Genomic DNA, 19,325 nt, shown 5'->3' with positions numbered 1-19,325 from the left:
CACCGCGTTAAGGTTAAACGACAATGAACTTTGTTGCAAGACTCTAATAAAATGCTAAATCACATCGAAACGATACTTGAATTATTGGTTGATCTGTTTTTCTTTCTGTTTGATCTCAAAGGGCTTAAAGGATGGAGTGGTCAATCTCCGTGTATGGTAGCTTAGATTTTAGAATGTGGCTAATGGTTAGATATAAGAAGTATAAAAACTGTGTATATCCTCTGAAAAGCGAATTTATTAAATTATAAACGTATGCCTTTTATATAAGATTTATTATTTATTTCAAAATAAAATATGGCCCACTGGCTAGCTCAAAATTTTCACATTTTATGATGCTCTTGTTTTTGTTTTGTTCGACTGTAGTTTTGGGTGGTCCGTCTGCAAATGCACTGTCAATTTGTATATATAATGTAAAAATTGCTCATATGTAAAAATTGTTTTTGTTGAAAATGTTATGAGATAGGTTTGATTATTGCAATAATTTTGCGAAAACCGAAAGGGAATCATTAACTTTGAAAGAATTTTTGAGTCCGTCGCACTTGTAAAGTTTTTAGACGGAGGTAGTTTCCAACAAAATGATTGGAAAAATTGAACAGAAATTGGCAAAATTAAAACACAGAAAAAGGTTTGTTATTGATTTTTCGCATTGTTAAATTTTTTCTTATTGGTGAACGAAATAAGAGATTACGATTTTAGCAATATTTTTGCATAATGTATAATAAGTCTTTGCATTTTGTAAATCGATATGTATTATATTCATATTAAACTATATTACAGTTATGATAGTGTGTAAATTTTGTATTGTAGTTGCTGTTAAATATATTATTATATGGCTAATAAATTGATTTTCCAATTTAACCAGCTACGTTATTTTATTTCCTAATCTCCTTTTTTCATTTAAGTAACTTAATTACTTTAATCAACATAAGAAATAATTTGAAAACTTCAGATGTATGTCAAACAATTCATTAAACTTAAATAATTTTCTTTTGACTAATTAAGAAATTCACTAAAATTTAAATGTTTATTAATATAAAATTCAAATTAACCAATAAAATTATTGCAGAATTATAAAAAATTCTAGATTTTATGCATTATTTATTCTTAATTTTAATATATCAATTATGTATCCATGAAGTGTTTATATAGACACAATTTTTTGGAAATTATGAAGTTTCTTAAAATTTATTGTTTTCTTAAAAATTGAAATAAAAAAAAATATGATGAATAGAAATAAAATTTTTGTATTTTGGAAGTTTGATAGAAAAAGAATATAATACAAAGAAATATTAATTAATATATTAATATTTGATTAAAAATAGACTAAATATATTAATATAAGTTTTGTGACACACCTACAAAACCATTTGCACCCATAATGGTTTACATAAGGCCCTAAGAAGGTACGTATCAATACAAAAATAAATTCTATTCATATTTTAAGTAATACCAAATCATATTTTTGTAATTAATACACTACTTGATATTACAATTTAACCACGATTACTGATGTAACGAATATTCCTATATGTTTTGAGAGATTTGGAAAATTTATGCGAATATCAACGATCGCAAAAATATACAAAATATGTATACCATAAATTAAACATAAATTTCGTATAATTTTTATTAAAAACGGTTGCTCATTGTAACTTAATATATTAGACTTAGAATTACATAGTTGTAATCAGCCTTCTCTTTAACATTTGGTATTGGTTTGGTACTTTATTTACTTGTTTCTGAGGGCTATAATTTTTATTAATTAGGTACAAACACTTAGATAAACACTTATTTAGAGTATTACTGACACATATCATAGACAGATAAAATTGTTTTAAAACATGTCAGATATAAAAAAATTAAAAAAATAAGACAATGATTTTCTTTAGAATTTGTTTGTATTATAAAAATTCCTACTCGGCTTTTTAAAAATATAGGTAAGATAATAAGCCATTTTAAAATTATTTTTATTTTACAAAAATTAATTTATTTGGAACTACATTAAGGAACTAACATTAAGAATACAGGGTGGCGCATATCATTCGCCTCGGTTGATTATACGAAAACGGAAAGATGTAGAAAGAAAATATTTTATGGGTATATGTAGAGAGGCAATGCGCATAATTTAAAATTATTTTTGAATGTACAGGGTGTGTCAGAACTAAGATCCATACCAAAGTTATATTTTTTCTTATGGAACACCCGGTATTTTATTTCATATTTGGATTCTTGGGCATAAAATAAGGCATTTATTATATGGGTTTAATATGTCTAAAAGCTTTGGTTTTTGAGATATTTAAAGATATTTAAATATGCATGCTATAATAAAAAGGTTTGTCAACACTTTGTACATTACTTTTCAGAATTAATTCCGGTGCTGACTTTCAAGCCAGAGAAATAAACTTTACTAAAAAATTTGATTGCTTCCTTAAATGTATACAGGGGTATCAAAAATTGTTGGGCTATTTTAACTATTTATTGTACATAAAAACTTCGTTATTTCAAATGCAACACTATGTATTTTTTTAAATAAGTCGAAGCAGATTTAAATGCTCTATGAAACTATATTAGGGCTTTCTATACCTATCTGGCTCAGATTTTGAATAAAAAGCGATTTTTCAATAAAATTGTAATCAAGATGGCTGGTGTCGCCATGGCAATTTTCTAGTGACACTGAGTAGCTATTTTTAAAATCGAAATTAGTATCGAAAGAGGTTATTTTTATTTAATTTACCTACAATAATATTATTAAGTAAGTGTTTATTATTTTATCAAGAAAAATGAAGCAGTATTTGCTGGCGGAAGGAATGCATGTTACAAGTTATTTTAATTTGTGAGGACAATTGCTTGTTGGCCTGAAGGGTTTATGCTCAAAGATATCCAAATAGGAATCTTCCTAATAAGCGTTCTTTTGAAAAACTACTTTTCCTATTTCACAGAGCTGCTAGTGTGGTATATGAAAAACCTATTAGGCAGAAACATGTCGTTGGAAGTGAAGAAAATGAATTTACCTTAGTTTGGTTCTTTTATAGAAAATCCAATATATCTCCAATATATCCAATATATTATCGTAATATCAATCAAAGAACTACTTCTTTATTTTTCTTGACAAAATAATAAATAAGACAATGCTTACTTATTAAACTATTATAGGTAAATTAATTAAAAGTACACCGTTATAAATATAAATAAAGTCCATAAACTAATGTCGATTTTAAAAATAGTTACTAAGTGTCACTGGAAAATTACCACGGCGACACAAGCCATCTTGATTACAGTTTTATTGAAAAATCCCTTTTTATTCAAAATCTGAACCAGATAGATATGGGAAACCCTAATATAGTTTGAAAGAGCATTTAAATTTGCTTCGACTTATTTAAAAAAATACATAGTGTTGCATTTGAAATAACGAAGTTTTTATGTAAAATAAATAGTTAAAATAGACCAGCAATTTTAGATACCCCTGTATACATTTAAGGATGCAACCAAATTTTTTAGTAAAGTTTATTTCTCTGGCTTGAAAGTCAGCACCGGAATTAATTCTGAAAAGTAATGTACAAAGTGTTGACAAACCTTTGTATTATAGCATGCATATTTAAATATTTTTAAATATCTCAAAATCCAAAGCTTTTAGATATATTAAAACCTTATAATAAATGCCTTATTTTATGTCTAAGAATCCAAAAATGAAATAAAATACCGGGTGTTCCATAAGAAAAAATAAAACTTTGGTATGGATCTTAGTTTGACACACCCTGTACATTTTAAAATAATTTTAGATTATGCACATTGCCTTCCCACATATACCCATAAAATATTTTGTTTCTACATCTTTCCGCTTCCGTATAATCAACCGAGGCGAATGAGGTGCGCCACCCTGTATATAAACAAGGATAACATGTAACGTTGATATTATCGACTTTTTAATAATAAATGAATGACTTGGATTAAAATAATTATTCGTCTCTATCGAGCATTGCTGGGCTTACTAGCATTTTACAAATATCGTTTTTGTTATGTATAGGGTGAGTCAACGATAAAGTCCATTATCTCATTTGTTTCGACGTTCACAAAAAATATTAAATATAAATGTTATAGAGATGGTTAAGATACACATTTTAAAATTGTTATAAAGTCTTATAGGTGCTTCAAAAAAGTGTGGCGAATATAACATGTTTTTCTTTAAATGTAGTACCCTATTTTTATTTCATTTTTAAATAAATTATACCCTTATTAAGTATGCCATATACTTATTTTTAATAGTTTAATGTGTATGTCTAGTTGCGCCCCTGTTTGCGATATATTCCAATTTTTCTATTTTTACCTATATTTTTAATACAACATATTGTTTGACCAGCGGATCTGAAGCTACGGAAGGAATGCGAGAAAAAAAAATCGATATTGCCACGTTTATCTATAAAATTGCAAAATTGCCAGACATGAACTATAAATTTCATATATTTTTATAGCTAGACAAGAGAAATAATAGCTAATTTATATAGGTAAGTAGAATAATATGTAATATTATTCTACTGTATATGTAATTATTAGAATATTAAAATTAAATATTGGCTAAAATGAAAAGCACCGCATTTTTCCTAAATATCTTAGCTAAACTGAAATAAATATAAATAAATGTGGATGAAATCTTGGTTTATTTCCTTGTGTTCATAATAGGGTTTGCGACGAAGAAGCTACAGGGAGTTCGCGTAAGTTGCCGCTTAAACCTAAACTTGAGCGGATATCTCTTTATACCAGAGTTTGCGCATCGGCTATAAAAAAATTCACACAGAAGATAAAAAAAAGCTGGAAACTAACCCCGATAAAATTATATCTAGCCCTGGAAAGAAACGACCACGTGAGACTGCTGTTGAAAAGCTCGACGACTTTGAGTTCCAAGTGGTCAGGTATTTGATAAATAGATTTTATCTCGAATTCAAAGTCGTCCCCACAATTAGAAAGCTTTTGCAAAAATTGCAGGAAGAATCGAATTTTCCTTTGGCAGTGAAACGCTTAGGGGGTTATTAAAATCAAATGGATTTTTTTGGCGTAAATGTCAAAATAACAGATAAATATTAATGGAGCGGTCCATTATATTGCAGAGAGAGATATAAATATATACGCGAAATTCGAAAATATCGCCAAGTATTATCTATTTGGATGAAACATGGGTAGACAATGACCTAACCTTTAAAAAGTCCTGGCGGAGCGATACCATATCTGGTGTAATAGGCAATATTGGATTTACTGGTGAGTAAAATTATGTTTTGTTTGCGCTTCCAAAGTTAACTATTTTCAAGATTTTGGAAATAGTTATATCTAAAATTGTGTATATGTATTATAGAAAAAATATAGTTAGTACAGATATATAAATAAATATACCTCAAGACTCAGTCTTGATTATCTGCTGATGATGCTAACATGGTTAGCGAAACGTGCGTCCAGTGTAAAAGTAAAAGTGTTTTGGCGTATTCTGCTGATTTAGTGTTTTATTTTGCTGTGTAAAGGACGGTCCACACTTGCTATATAACACTGCTATATAGCAAAGTTATATAACATGTTACATATTTTTTAGTTATATTTAGCAAATTTCGATGCTATATAACTTGCTAGATGTTATCCATTTGTAGTCGGTAAAGATCAAAAGATGTTGTGCAACATTGCTATTGTAACATGAAACAACGCGTCCACACTTGCTAAATTTCTAGTTTAGCCGCTCATATTTTCAGGGACGTGCGCGACAGAATCTTAGTGTGGTGAGCTGATATTGGTTTGTTTATTTACTGGTCAATAATACCGTATGATCGAAAAAAAAAACTGCGTCCCTTCGGCCTCCCGTCCAGTTGGCTTGGACATGACGATCGATGACATTCCCCATATAATTTTCCATATAAAATGACAGCGATTTTCATTACATAGTATGTATTTGGAAACAGAAAAAAGAGAAAAATGCGTAATCTAATAGGCCAGTTCCAGCGGGAACAAAAGAAATGCAAATCAGGAACTGCATGGTTTAGATGTAGTGGATAATTCAAAATGGTTTGCTTTTGCTTTTACAGTAGCTCTGTCCGTTCTGTAGCTACGGGGTATCCGTGAGAGGGGAAACGATATTCTCTCGATGTTTTTCGTAAAAAATAGACGACGCGTCCCATCAATAAAAATTCGACAAATTTGCAAGTAGCCAATAAAATGAGTGGGCGGAGCGATTTGCGGTGACGCACTCGTCAAATCGACGTATAGAATATATTGCTGTTTATTTAAATGTTTTTTGTCCGCATTCCTTTCATAGACACAGATCCAGCAGACGAGATGTACTGTAAATTATTAATGTTTTTAAAAGACAGAAACACACCACGAGAAACAGCCGAGGCAAGTATTGAACTAATTGAGTTCAACTGTATCTAGATCTTGCTGGTAGGCTATGGCGGACTCAAAACCGCTTTTTTTCTCGACTTTCTTTCCCTTAGTTCAAAAATAATTACGCACGCCGCTGCTGCGAGCTGAACCTCTTTCTCGCCAAAACGATTAATGACTACGAAAACTATAATGTGGACGGCTCCCGGTTTTTTAACATGTTACATGTAGCTTGTTAAATAGCAATGTTATATAACATGTTACTAAATGTGGACCCTCCTTAAGACCAAAGATTCCAACCCCCAGCTGAAATTATTTCTTCTGTTATATCTATTAACAACACATAATAATAAAATGATTCAAAATATTTAATGGACCTTTAATAAAAGCCTTTAGTGTGTTTATCTGCCAACTATACTGTAACGATTCAAACAGCATAAAGTTTTTTGAAAAAAAATATTAATCTGAATATTATATTTATGATACACATTATTTTCATAAAACGCCGTACGTCCATGCCTATTTTATGAATGAAATTGGGCGTGTTTTGTTTACAACTGCGTTTCCCTGCCGATACCCCGTAGCTTCAGATCCGTTGGTTACACTATATTTGCTACATCATAGTTACCATGACAAAACAAAAATATTTATTACTTATCTTTAACAAATAATTTAATAATAATTAGTTACAATTGTTTTGTTTGTTTAATTAACTACTCAAATAAACTAAAATGGCAGAGAATTTCTTGATGTATTTCTTATAGTAGTAATACTCCGCAGTAAAATCATCACTGATCAGTCAACCACATTAAGGGCTATCTTGAGGCGATTAAACCACCTGATTATTAATTCTACTATGTACTAATATTCAATTGCTGTGCGCCTCCTTGCCTTAAATTAAGACGCAATTGAAATGTGCTCAAAGATCTCGCAATTATTTCCAATGTTTTAATTAATATTCAGGCGGTTTAATCGCCCCAAGATACCCTTAATGTGGTTGACTGGTCAGTGATGATTATACTGTGGAGTCTTCAATGTTTCCGTTAAGCCTATTTTTTATTGTAGTTTTTAAAGAAGGTTATTTACCACATTGATGTCCGGACCATTAACAATTAACAAACTGTACTAATTCCAGTCCAAACCCTTCCCACCGCAACCCCACTAGTTCCTAGATTTATTTCTCACTAGTCAGTCGAAACTACTGTCTGCCTATATAATATAATATATAATAAACAAAATCACTCTTTACACGCATAAACAAAAAGTAATCCAAACAGAACTAAAACATCAATCAATTGGAGTGCAGCATTGACGCAAACGCAGGTCCATCGACATCCGGGTGAAATAGACTTATGCAGCATTAATATGGAACACTGAGTATATATAACCATGAGATGCCCCTGATGCTCAAAAATTGACACTAGTAGAGGCTAGTCTTCTATTTAGCCACGCATTCCTTTAACCTGGTCCCGCCATCTTAGGATTTAGGTTTATGGTGAGGTCGTATTCTCTTTTTGGGGCGGTTAAGCCAAGATCTCCCCACACCCTCTACCCGTGATACATGACCACAGACAGTAGGGGGTGCCTGGTATAGTGGACGGTGCAGTCACATTCGCAAGACAGTGAGGTACTACTTAGAACCAACCAAAGTGCTAGAGGGGATTTACCCTAGTACCTGACTATGAGCTTCCCGCTTCCCAACAAAGGTTTCTTATCTCCTAGTTCAAATAGCAATACTGAAAAAAATCTATCAGAGTCTGTCATATCACTACATTTCTTGTTTCGTTTTAAACTCAAAATTAAAGAATCGTTTCTATTAATGATGATTGTTTTTCAAAACTTGTGCGAAAAACTGGTCATAAAAGTGATGATCGATGTTTCGCTTTGCAACCAACGAGAATGAGATAAAAATTATAATACAATAATACAAAATTATACCAAAAAACATAATTACAAATTTATTGCAATCAAAATTATCTTCCAACTTTAACCGAGCAAATTAAATTATGTAAAGCAAATAACTTTTAACAACTTCGGTCTTCTTTGAATCGCTTTCTGAGCCATAAAGTTTACCACATTTCGAGGAACTAAATAAATCATTCATCGCAAAGTTAATTATTATAAACTTTAGCATTAACTCTAACCAGAACGTGGGTTAGACAGTTATTAGTGGTGACTTAAATTTCAGAAATTGACTGTTTAAAACAACGTTCGTGTTGTTCGAGTTTATTGACTTTGCGGAGAAACAAAAAAACATGATTAAGGTTTTTTAATTAGAATTAATCAGTTTTCAATAAAAAAATAAGAAAATGTTTTTAACATAAACTGTTAAAATAATCATAAATTGATTTTTGACATGTAATTAATAAAAAAACGTTTTTTTATTACTAACTAACCCAATCTGAAATTTGAAATCATTATTCTATTTTAAACAATGATATATCCACGATAAATATTTCTCGATATACAATTATTATTATCATTTTTCTAATTTTAATTTTAATGTTAAATCAATTAAATCTGAAGAAGCTTACAGTTGGCGTGTATAGAAAGGTTTATTTTCTGCTTGATATTTTTTTGGTAAAGTTAAATCATATGGTATTTTCTATGTCAAACATTGGTGAGTATATCAAATATCAATTATCGAATTTTATAAAATATATTGATATATTGTCATCGTTTAAAAAAGATTTGAAGTTAACGTCTCTTTTTGCTGCCAGGGCTAATCTGGACGGGGCCTACTTTGTTTACGCGGAATCCGAACCGCGGTCCTCGGCCATATCGTGGTCAATAACCTGGGTCCTAACCTAACCTAGCCTACCGACTTGGCAAGTGTCTAAATCGACTCTTACTCACGAGATATCCGATCTCATCCGGCCTCGAACCGGCGCGAATGAGCAGTGTGTGTCAATAGATTTTACACTTTTAAAACACAACACGATACAGAGTTTCGAACCGGTCACCCGTCCATCCACTAGTATCGTCTTGCGTTGTCATCGTTTCTACATTCTAAATTTTATTTACAAAATGATTCAGACCATAACTAATAATTTCAATGTCAAAACAAATAAACTATATTATGATATTTTTAACATTTATAGTATGATTATCGTATGATGGACTAAATACTTTCGATTAAAAGCCGAGTAAGTGTGAGTCACTAACAAGAAATTTCCTTAGACAGTTACAGATCCCACCGTTCGCTGGTTTTTAAGAGCTGATCAGCGGGGGTGCTAGAGTTTTCATGTGTTAGTTTATAAAAAGAACTGATTAATGTGTCATAAAGAGCCAAAAGTACATTTTTAGACCAGTAGGTTGCTAAATGTTCTTAAATCTGACTAAATCTCTGTTTCAATATTAAGTTGTTTATTTTCTTTTCCTAATAAATTTCAAAATTAGTGAAAGTTTGTAGGCAGACACAATTTCCTTTCAAAATTTATACAGTAAACATGTTCAGAATTAAGTGTTAAAGATGTTATTTTAATTCAAAAATTTTGAGAAGTTTGAATATTGCACTGCTTAAACACGAGCTCCTACGTGAAGAAGATGTATTAGAAACTGTATTCTTCATACCATAACTGACTGTCTCAATATTTTCCTGAAATAGAAATAAAGCAGCGATAGGCTAGCAATTTATTATGTGAATAACTCCACTGTTTGCCACAACACGCATTGATTTATTCGTCGGTAACGAATTGTCGGGGCTCCTGCTTTTTGCAAAAACGGTGTCGTTTGTTATTTTGGATGGCAGGTGTTGCAAAACTACTGTGAAATGTCCGCTGCGAATGCAGATATAGCCTTGATACGGCCACGGTATCGGGAAATAGCGTTGCAAAAAGCTTTTTAATGAAAAATGGCGATAAAAAATATTTGACACGCATACAGGGCGTCAATTACGTCCATATATAGTGGGATTTCAGCCGTTGACATGCGATTTTGAGGACATTTCCTTCCTTAATCAAAGGATAATAAATTTGACAATATTCAAATCTATTTACAAGATGTAAAATAAACACAAAAAGGTTCAGAAGAGCTTCTTAAAATTAGAGACGGTTTCTCCTATCAAATTTTTGGATTGGACGTTTCTTTGCAAAATTATTTAATTATAGGCGGAACCAAAATCACTGTATTTTATTTAGTTATATTACTGTTACTATTTATTATACGAGGTGCGATTCAAAAGTGGCTGACCTCTATAACTTTTTCTGTTTTTCTCAGATAAAGAAACGAAATTTAGTATGTTAGTATATGACATAAATTAGGATTGATTGACATATTCAATTGTTTTCGGTCACTTCCTGTTTCACCGGAAATGACTATTTTTAAACGGCACATTTTTGCCGTGGCACCCACGGTATATTTTTTTTTATTTATTCGATAGAAAATGACATCCTGGATAGAATAACATATCACATGCCAACTTTTGACATTCTCGCTTAAAAATCGTAATTTAAGCCATGGCTGAATAATTAAAAACACTAATTTTTAATCAAGGAGCAAAAATAGAATTGGTCGTCTAATTTTTTTCGTGTCTTGTCCTGGCCGGTTAAAGTTTGATTCTTACCTCGATTCTTACTATACCTGCCGTATAAGATACCTTCCTTTTACATAAAATATTATATCGTGTAAATGAATAAGACAATGCACACTATGCGTTCCGTTTCCCTTCCTTTCCATATCCTTTCCTTCCATACATTTTTTGGCGAACGGACTGAAGCGTATCGGAAACAGCGTTGTCAAGTTCTTACATATGTACCAGCTGTGTTAACATTTTGCTGATATTTATTTATTATTTGAGCTCTTAATTAAATCTATTACCTACTTCAAAAGATATAAATTTTTAAAATAAAACTTTCGTAATGATATATCGATATACATATATAAAAAGTATGGAACTGATACTGAACGGAAGCTTACGTATAGCGTCATTACAATAAAAAATACGGAACGGATATGGAATGGAAACGGAAGGTATAGTGAGAATCAACCCTAAAAGGTGCAGAAATCGTATTTTTAATCATACCTCAACTTTTTAAAAAGGAACGAGAGTAGCTCATTATCATAATATTTGAAAAAAAAAACATTTTTTACGAATAATTTGGTACCACACACTAGGTATTTCGAGTCAAATTGTCGTTACATTTATGGCCATGGCACTCTAAATTAAAATTTAAAATGCTATTTTTTTATTGAAAATGTCAAAAGTTGACATATGCTATGTCATTCTATTCAGAATGTCAAAGTTGTAGTCATTTCCGGTGAAACAGGAAGTGACCGAAAATAATTGAATCCGTAAAAATGTTCTAGTGGTGAGCCCATGTTTGAGCCACTTATGAGACGCACCCCGTATATCCAGATAATACTTTTTTTAAAATAAACAAAAATTGTAAATAAGAGTTTTTCAAATGAAGAAAAGCGTGTAGGATTATTGGTTCAACTTTTCTTGGCTATACAGTTTCGAAGAAAGATACGTTGGCCGTTGACCGGTGAACGTTACTTACGTTTTATAGAGAACGATTTTCAAGACATGTTAGAAATGTTAAATTTTGATACTAGCGCATTAATAGAGTGGTTCAAACATGACTTTCATTATGACACACTAACCCCCCCCACCACAATGAAAGAAATGTTAAAAATTATTTATATCATAATTATGTAGACTCAGGGATAGAAAGAGGTGGACCAATTGCATGGGTCTCCTCGGTCACTTGACCTATCCATTTTAGATTTTTTTTTATGCGGTATGGGTAACAACAAGGTTTACAAAAAAACTTATGAATTGAGAGAAGCACTCGAAGAGGCAAAACAGGAGAATTTTAATTAAGTCGACCGGTCGTTCTGTGAGAATAGCTAGAAATTCAGTTTTAAAAAGATGCATTTATGTACTCAAAACAATTGCGGATTTTTTGAAAATTTTATAAAATAACTTGTAGTGATATTATTAATATATTTTGTCTCTTTATAAGTTATAAATCATAACAAAATTAGAACACTATTGAAAACCGTTCTCTAAAAAACGTAAGTAACTTTCACCGGTCAACGTATCCTTGAAACTGTATGGCCAAGAAAATTTGAACCAATAATCCTACACGCTTTTCTTCATATGAAAAATTTTTATTTACAATTTTTGTTTATTTTAATTTACAAAGATCGAATGTGACAATTTCACATTTCTGAGAGTAACGACGATTCAACTTGTTTCCATGGCTAACTAAGTGAAATTAATCAAGAAAGATATGAATTGGTTACAACTCAGTAATTTTGTGAAAGAAACATTATAGCTTATATCGCTGAAAAGCTTAAAAAATGGCGCTTTTTAAGAAGTCATGGCCAACTACGGTTCCCATTTAAAAAACATATGTTTGTGTCATAAGTCAAAAATGACAGGCTTTAGAAAAAATCGGAGAACACAAACTCATTAGGAATGTGATTATCTACAACTTTTATCTGAACACTTTTTGTCTAAAATAGATTATAATGGAATTAGGGACAATTTTTAAAATAGGCAAAATTTGTTTTTTTTTAAATATCTAGTAAGCCATGAACTTTTTCAAAAATCTAAAAATCGCATTTTTATGACCCCACAAAACTGGAATTCTTTCCCCATTTAACCGACTCTCTATCTCCAGTAGTTTCCGAGATGCCCATAGAGAACATCGTAGGAAACTCACCCTGTATATTGTCCATATTGCTTTTAGGTAGGTATTTCATTTGAACCAGTACAATTCCGCATTAGTGAACCTGTATCTTACAATCTAAATTTCTTTAATAAACAATTTTAATTACAAACTACTTAAGACTTATTTAGAAGTTAAGGCAAACATACGATTCCATAATACTCTTCCTTGTTTGAGTGTGTACTCAGGAGTTAGGAGTATACTTGCTACTTAAAATCCTTTCCATAAATAAATACACCAATTAAATGTATACCGGGTGTTTCTCAAAAATGGCTCACCCTATAACTTCTTTGTATTTTCAGATAAAAAAACGTGATTTGGTATGTTAGAAAAATCGTATGTCATTCTATTCAGAATGAAATTTTCTAGCGAGTGAAGGAAAAAAATACCGAGGGTGCCTTCTAACAATCTCTTTTTTTATCTAAAAAAATAAAAAAGTTATAGAGGTGAGCCTAGTAAAATAAAAATTACACTTTTTAACTTTATTGCCTCAATACTAATAGAATTTATTACATTATTTCGACTATACCGGGTGCGTCTCAAAAGTGGCTCACCCCTATAACTTTTTTATTTTTTTAGATAAAAAAGCGAGATTTGGTATATTAGTGTATGACACAAATTAGGATTGTTTGACGTATTCAATTGTTTTCGGTCACTTTTTACCCCTCTATTTTTTTACTTTATTTGATAGAAAATGACACTCTAAAAAAAGACCGGTTAAAAGATGCCTAAATCATATTTGTAATCATATCTCAATTTTTCCAAATGGAACGAAGATGGCTCATTATCATATTTGGAAAAAGCATTTTTTTACGAATAATTTGATACCGCACACCTGGTATTTCGAGTCAAATTGTCGTTATGAACCGCATGTTACAATTTTAAATAAACCATATTATGTAAAAATGTCAAAAGTTGACATTGTAGGATATGTCATTCTCGAGGTCATTCTCTTCAGAGTGTCACTCTCAATCGAATAAAGTAAAAAAAAATATCGAGGATGCCATGGTGAAACCGGAGCTGACCGAAACCAATTGAGTATGTCAATCAATCCTAATTAAATAGTACTGAAGCTGTGGTTGGTTCCTTGTGAAACATCGTTGAAATATTAGTATTTTAATAAAACACGCTTTTAGATGTATCAAAAACTTTTAATAAGAGTAACTTTAACTATACATATATGTTTCGGCTTGTTAGGCATTTTTCAAGAATTTTTTTAAGAACTAGTTCTAGAAACTCTTGCAAAAGGCGAGTTCCGAGTTAAACTTACTCTCCGAATTAAAGTTACTCTTATTAAAAGTTTTTGATACATCTAAAAGCGTGTTTTATTAAAATACTAATATAACAATCCTAATTTTTGCTATATACTAACATACCAAATCGCGTTGTTTCATCTAAAAATAAAATAAAAAAATATAGGGGTGAGCCACTTTTGAGACGCATTCCGGTATGTATGATAAGAAAATCTCTAAGAAATATATCTTTGTGGTAGTTTGATTATGATGGCATCATTATCATAGTATTCCGTTTTGCATATGCGTTTATATTTGTCGATAGTGTAGTACATATATGCATTTTTAAACAAAAGCAACATGATAATATGTTTAGTGCATGTCACTTTGACGCCATATCTGTAAAGTTTGTTTTATATTTTAAGATATACAAGACAATAAAGTAAAACATATGTTAAACAGCTAACTCTAGTATGTCTGATCCGTGTTAAAATTATTTAATTATATTTAGTTTTGCTCGGTATTTTGGTATAAACGAAAATGACAATTATATGATGTATTTTCCATTTCCATTTATGTCAGACATGAATAATCTATGCGTATCTCGTTTATATGCCTTAGAAACATACTAAAAGTCTTATAAATTATATATTTTCACAATAAATTTGCCATTTCTCTGAAAAATTCTCTGGAAGTATCCTAAATTAAATTTTTATTTATATAATATCTGCAGTGGAGATAGTTCATGTCAGCGACTTTAATATTAATAATGTAATAATGCCTAGTCAAAAGTGTCCAACTGCTTTAGAAAATAGATATGCTCACCTATAATTCATCTCGACTTTAAAATGAAAATTCCTGACTTATGTTTCTATTACTATAATAAAATTGTCAGAGCTCAAATTGAGTTGATAAAGAATAACCTTTGAACTTTTTGAATAAATAAAAATAGAATATTCTTAAAATATATATAACAGATTCTATTTTGTTCATGTTAAGGCGACGTGCAGATGCATGGGTAGGTGTTCATCTTTTTCTTCCTCATCAGATGGTTCTATTAATTGCAGCGACTTGGAGTGATTGGAAGTCCTGTATGCCTGTCCAATGACGAATATTTCTCAGCTAGGATAGCTTCCTTTGGCATATTCCTCTTTTTGCCTCCCTTGATTTTACCATGATTTTACCCTGGAATCCTGAAAAATTAAACGCTGAAAGTTCTCCACGTAGTATGTGTCCCAAATAAGTTATTTTCCTCTTCTTTATGATTTCGAAGTGTTCACGTTCTTCTAGACCCGCTCTTCTGAGAATGTCTTCATTCCTTACACGGTCGACGGAGCACACTCTTAGCATTCCTCGTAGAGTCCACATTTCGACACCTTCAATTCTGTTTATTGTTGCCACTTTCAGTGTCCATACTTCCACCATATAAGAAAACTAACCAAACAACCCTTAAATTTTTTACTACAATTTCACAAAATTAAAAATATTTCAAAGACGCTAAGGTTTAAGTGTGATAAACCTTAATCAAATTTTTTTTTACCTTTATTTCAATCATAGAATCTAAAAATAGAATAATATACAGGGTGTTCCGTTTAAAAAAATACAACTATAATATTTTTTACTTATTTGGGACACCCTGTATCTTAGAAAATTACTTTTAAATTGTAGCTCTAATAGTTCTTCAACAAACCCAAAACTTATAATTTGTAAAAATCTAATCGTTTAGCTACAATACTCCGTGTCGTATGTGGTGAACAGCAATGTATTTATATTAATAATTAAAACAACACTATTTATATTAATAATTTTCAGAGAGCTTTTATATCTTAAATATTTTTCCCTTTATCAAAAATACAAAATATACAACGTATGTAAATATTTTCACTAAAAAATATAAATACCTGAGAACCAGGCACATATCAACTCCGCGTTAGGTATAGTTTCTTAGTCGTAAAAACTTTAGAAAGAAATAGTTAAAATCTTTAAGAGAACATGTTTTAAGCAATATAATAAGATTTTATAGTAGTTCTTTAACTGTAACATCTATAGGGTTATTCACCTGACAAGTTCGTTAAAATGGTATTGTCATTTTCTTACAAGGCCAACACATTCGTTGACTCTTAAACTGAGAAAAAAAAAACAAGAAACAACGATTCTTCTTTGGTAAACAAAGTACTTAAAAGAACATTGCTTGTCAAAGTAACTGACATAAATCAAAATAAAAAAATTATGGCTATTTTTTGTAATCATTCGTTTTGTTAAAAATAGACCAATTGTTTACATCTTGTACATGGCTAGCATTTTACTTTATACCATTTTACAAGATTTATTTCTTTTATTCCTTGAGCTGGAACATTAATTAAATGAATATAGAGTTTTTCCGAGGGTTTTTCTTTTTAGTCAAGTTTTTGAGTCAATGAAGATTTTGACAGAGAAAAAAAGACAGAAAATACAATTTACCCGGTAAAACTGTTAATTAAAATGACAGACGCAACAGTCACTGTCTATGATCCTCCCCTATATGTTACATTTCAGTTATTGATAATCTTCTTCTTTCAGTGCCTATCCTCTATGGATGTTGGCAATCATGTTGGTCCACATAATCCTATTGACAGCCGCCCTGAAGAGATGTACGGTCGTCATTCCCGTCCACTGTCTAATATTTTTCAGCCATGATGTTCGTCGGTGTCCTTGATCTCTTCTACTATCTATTTTGCCCTGCAGTATCAGTTGGATAAGTTGGTATTTATCATTACGCATCACATGCCCAAGGTATGCCATTTTTCTCACTTTCACACTACGTACAATTTCTAGTTCCTTTTGTATTCTCTGGATCACGGTGTTTGTGACATGATAAGTGTATGAGATCCTGAGCATATGGCGATAGCACCAAAAAAAAAACATTTCAAAAGCTTCCAAGGGTTTAGATGTAGCATCTGTCAATGTCCAAGCTTCCACTCCATATAGGAGCGTGGAGAATACGTAGCATCTTAGGACCTGTGTTCTTATAGCAATATTCAGGTGCATATTGCATAGGATTTTTTCTAAGACGGTTAAAAACGGTTCTGGCTTTGTCTATGCGGCATCTGATCTCTCGTGAGTGATCCCATTCTTTGTTCAAGCTGCAGCCCAAATACGTGATTTTATCTGCTGTTTCCAAGGTTTGGTTATTCGCCCTTAACTGGTGGTACTGCGCCTCATAATTTTTACTAACTACTAGAATTTTGGTCTTCTTGCAGTTAAGCCTCATACCATACATAAAATATCACATGCCTCTACTACTCGGTCTAGTAATTTCTGGAATCCCTCAGCACTATCTGCTATGAGAACGGTATCGTCCGCGTACCTTAAATTATTGATGGTTTCTCCATTGATCTTTATTCCTTCTGCTGTTTCACTGAGCGCTTATCTAAACAGTATTTCGGAATACGTATTAATCAGAATTAGTGACAGTATGCATCCCTGACGCACTCCCCGACTCAATGGAAATTCTTGAGAGGTTTCGTTGTCTACACTCACGGTCGCTCTCTTGTGCACATACAAATTAGTTATAAGGCGAAAGTCTCTGTCGTTGATACCATATTCCATTAATATTTCAAATAATTTGTGGTGTTGCACTCTATCAAACCCGTTCTCGAAGTCGATAAGGCTCTCTGTATCAGGACCTGTATAGAAAATAGGCTTCTCGCGTTCCCATTCCACTTTTGAATCCGAATTGAACTTTGCTCATGTTTCCTTCAAGCTTTCTATATATGCGAGAGCGGATGATGTTAAGTAGGATTTTCAATGCATGGCTCATCAAGCTTATAATTCGCTATTCAGAGCACCTAATAGCATTGGAAGCTCTTAGAAAGGGGAATAAACGTGGAAACCATCCAGTCTCTAGGCAATTCTCCTGTTTCGTATATTTTATTGAGTAGCTTTTTCAGAAGTTTAAGTTGGTTGTCTTCCAACAGCTTCAGTATTTCTGGTTGAACTTTGTCTGTGTAACAGTCAAATTTCCTCGCAACGACCATAAAATATCGCAAATAGCTATTATTTTTGCATCATGTTTACTATAATTTTATTGTTAAATACTATTTTATTTAAATTTTACAATTATGCAACCCGATATACACCGCGCTATAGAGCCACAGAATATTATCACTGTATGCCGCCCAGCATTAGAATTTTTGTCCATCTTTCTAAATCTTTGGTCATCACTTGTCCCTTGTCACTGTTAGATCAAATCAGATGTTTTTGGATTTATTTATCCTTTGTTTTGGTTATTGAAATTTTATAATTATCAGATAAAATTTCGTAGTTAAATTGGTTATTTTTGATGTGGATCGCAGTCTGCAATTCGTTCATTTAATGGTGGGAATTTGTGAATAAGTTCGTTTATTGAACGGATATGAAATATGACAATGAAAAATATTCTAGAACGTCGTTTTTTATTTATGCCTTTTTGTGAGTTGGACTAGTCGAGATATATTATAGTTCTCTATCTATATCCTGGAGGGAGATTTCCGGTTGAAATCTGATTTTGTGAAGGAAATCGAATCCTTGCATCACTTCTTGTATATCCACCAACTGAAGAGTGTCGTCGTGAAGAACTGGCTGCCGTTTCGTGAAGCATTTCCTGTTGGTAGTTAACAGGTCTTCCTAGAGAAGGATTAAGGCTTCCGAAACACCTTTGGTCAGAGGCGTGGTTGGATTTTGATGATTTTTATGGACCGCCGACCAATTTCCGTGAGGGATTAAATAGCCAAATTTTTCCGACCGATATTCCGATTCCACTGCCCAAGAAGTCCCCGAACAGTTCCAAGGTATGCTCGAATTCTTCTGCCTATTCTAAGTCAATGCTCAACTGATTTTTGTTCATATTGTTGTCTGGTTTTCGACTTTTCCACTCCCACGTGGTGTAGAAAGATTAGTTGAGTGTTATCTTTCTTAAGTCTTATTTGGTTGTTCGTAATTGTAGAGCAAGAAGACCGATCCAGACCGTACAGCACAGAACAGTCCAGAATTCCATCCGTTCCTGTTGCCCGTGTGTAAAGTTACCCGTTGGGCATCATAAACC

The sequence above is a fragment of the Sitophilus oryzae genome, unplaced genomic scaffold, assembly GCF_002938485.1.
Source record: "Sitophilus oryzae breed Bouriz unplaced genomic scaffold, Soryzae_2.0 scaffold_810_pilon_pilon, whole genome shotgun sequence".
Classification (NCBI taxonomy): Eukaryota; Metazoa; Arthropoda; class Insecta; order Coleoptera; family Curculionidae; genus Sitophilus; species Sitophilus oryzae.
The sequence above is the reverse complement of the archived record's forward strand: the minus strand, read 5'-3'. Positions refer to the sequence as shown.